Raw genomic sequence first — 3,287 nt, forward strand, 5'->3', positions numbered from 1 at the left:
ATTTATTGAGAAAAATAGAAAGAGAGAGAGATAAGTACCTTCAACAGGATCTCAAGTCACAGTCCTGACATAGTGCTAATGCCCTGCTCGAGAGAAGCTGGTCCCATAAAGTAACTGTGATTTAGATTGCTGGTCCAGTTAGCCTGAATGATACTGGACACTCATGAGAGTGCCCAGGATCCCACAGGCTGGAAGAAGAGGATTGTGATGTAATCAGACCCTGTGGAGGGTTCTCATGCACACATTTTTATATGTGTTCACATGGATTCTATAATAAATAAAAAATCAAATAAAATACTAACAAGTGGCAATCAAGAAACTCAACTATCTCTAATCATAGTTTGAGTGAAAGTCAGTGCCAAGGGTTAAAAATTTGTGCTAATATATGAATGAAGATATGGGAAATCTGTTTTATAGTGAAAAATTGAGCATTGGTGGGGGGATGACAGGTATAAAATTTATGACTAGTAAATCTCTAAGATATATTAGAGTTTCAAAACTAGAAGATAAATAAATTCAGTGTAAGTCTCCTTCCCCAGGGACAGTGGTGAGGGGAAGAACAAAATTCACTTAAAGCCAGACCTAGTTGGAAGATAATATTAAGCCCTATCTAAGTTGTTTTAATAGTTGCAGATGATTTTCCTTAGATCAGTTTACTACATTACATGAAAAATCAGGTCTGTCCTTCCTTTATATATTATTTTAAAAGTAAGTCAACTGGGACTACATATCTACCATAAAACAGGGAATTCTACTATGTCTTATTTGAATAAAATAATATAGAGATATTAGAACTTCCATATTCCTTCATTAACTCAACTGTTTTATGTTTCCTTTTGTGGCAAATAATGGGACATTAGGACTTTTCCAAGTCCTTTATGGAAATATAAATGCTATTCACTTCTATTTCTTATTCACAAGATTATCTAACAAACACTAATTTTTAGGGAAAAGAAGCACTTCTTTCCCATTCCTGACAGTTACTTCTGTTTAGGGGAAGCTCCTCTAGCTAACACAGCTGTCCTCTGTATTTCCTCACTCTACTTAATTGTGATTGTTAGAAAAAGGTGAGGATGGGGAACTTGATCTCTCTCTCCCTTCGTCTTTATGGTATCTGCTTACCTGTAGATGTCAGATGCTCTTGTTCATGTGATCAAATTAAAAGCAAGATTCTGCCCATATGTTGGTCCATTAGCTTTGAGTAATAGGGAGAATATGCCATTCTGGTTCTAAAATCAATAGCAATAAGTCCATTGTTACCAGATTTTTTAAGTGTTATTATTGTTTTATTTTTTTAATTGCCAGTCACATGTACACTCAGGAGACTGAGACTCTTTCAACGGAGCATGGTCATGTTGTAATCTCTTCTCCTCTATTTCTCCACTTCATTGAGATTTTGGGCACACATGCACATATACTGGTTTGTGTTTCTACCCACTGGGTCTGGGATTTGAACTGTGGTTGGCTACATGTGTTCTGGTTCCCCCAAACATTACACTATGGGCTGGCCTTTAACCAAATTTTAAAGCCATATTCTCCAAACTTTTAGCAAGAAGAGAGATATTTTGGTCTCTATAGTTAGAATCTTTTTTCTTTTCTTTTCTTTTTTTTTTTTTTAAGGAGTTCACAATTTTGTGAATAATCTCCCTATACGAGATTACTAGTTAAGAAAGATAGGCACAATAAAGCAATAATAAGATACCAATTATATATCTCAAATGAACAAAGATGTATTACTCATTCATTCATTCTGCAATCTTTTGTCTTCTCTTGTTACTCAATGTCTGAAAGAGCAGTAGCATTTACTTGGCATAGCTTTGAACACAAATATTATTCATTGTCATTATCATTTAAAGAACTCCAGAAGGCTGCTTCTAAAAGGAAATGTGTTTCCTCCCTTTGGCTTTGTACAACATGGATTATAATATTTATGAAGAATTGACTCAGAATCAAGACTGGGGGAGCTTGGTTTGAGAGAATTTGGATTCACCTTTCAACTTCACTTTAGCATAGTTGAGTAACTTTTGTAACTTCAAGGTTCAATTATTTAATCTATGAAATGGAGTTCAAATGTTTATGGTCTACTCCACGGTGTGGCTGTGAGTTTAAAAATAAATGCATATGCAAATATATTGACAAGCATAAAACAGCATAAATCTGTGTCATTATTGTAACATTTTTTCTACATGTATGTAGGAAACACATATTGGAAAAATAAATAGCATTGCTTTTGATTGTATTAAAATTGCTTCTCTTTAAACAAGCTGGAATTAAAACATTTTCTTCTTTCATAACACACTATTACTTCTTATTTATTGGGTCAGATTCTTCTTGCATACTATAATATACACTTTCTTCTAGAGCGAATTTTGTTGTGTACATTAAAAATTGATCTTTTTTATGTCTAAGTTCTGTGATTGGCTGAAAGTATATCCCTGCCATGTAAAAATCTTTAAAAGTTAATTATGTTTACATCACTTACATAGTTTTTTTATTGATGTAAATATCACTTTATCTCATTGTTACATATTTTTAGATTTATGACTTATATGAAGTGTCAAATAATGTTTGTTAGCCTATTTTAGTGCAGACACCTTTAAAATGTCAACCAAATAGATGTTCTCCTATAAAAATTAATAAAAATGAGGGCATAGACTAAATATAGGATATTTTATTATGTTAATCGTCATATTACTTAAAATGCTGTAGTGATAAATTGTATATAACTAATGAAGATGACAAGAAAAATTTTCGGATTCATGATTAATATAAAAAAATGCTTTTAGCTATTTTTCCAAGGTAAGAAGTGATTTATTATTTTTAAAATAGCAAGATTATGGAAATAAAGTTAGGAATATATGGTTTAAAATGTTATTCTGATGATTTTTAATTTTGCTTCTAGTATTATTCTCATACCAATCTATAGACCATGTCAAGCTTACTATTCAAGACTGGAAAGGATGAAGACCCATACAACCTAAGAAACAAAAACATAAATATTATTTTTTCTTGGTGTAATATACATCATAGCACTTGAGTACTTTGGAGTTTTAAAGTGTATAGTTGGTTGAAAAAAATAAACAAACTTTATTAAAGTAAACTAAAATATTAGAAGACTCAATTAAGTTATTTCTTTAAAACTTTGTGTAACTGGATTAAAAATTCTTATAAAGTATGTTTCCATAGATAGTCTTATTCTCATCTATGGAACAATATACATATAATATTTTGGCCTTTCCTGACTTGATAACAATTCTAATTTTAATACTAGAGTTTCCATTGTTGAA

The sequence above is a fragment of the Tupaia chinensis genome, unplaced genomic scaffold (genome assembly GCF_000334495.1).
Source record: "Tupaia chinensis unplaced genomic scaffold, TupChi_1.0 Scaffold000382_1, whole genome shotgun sequence".
Taxonomy (NCBI): Eukaryota; Metazoa; Chordata; class Mammalia; order Scandentia; family Tupaiidae; genus Tupaia; species Tupaia belangeri.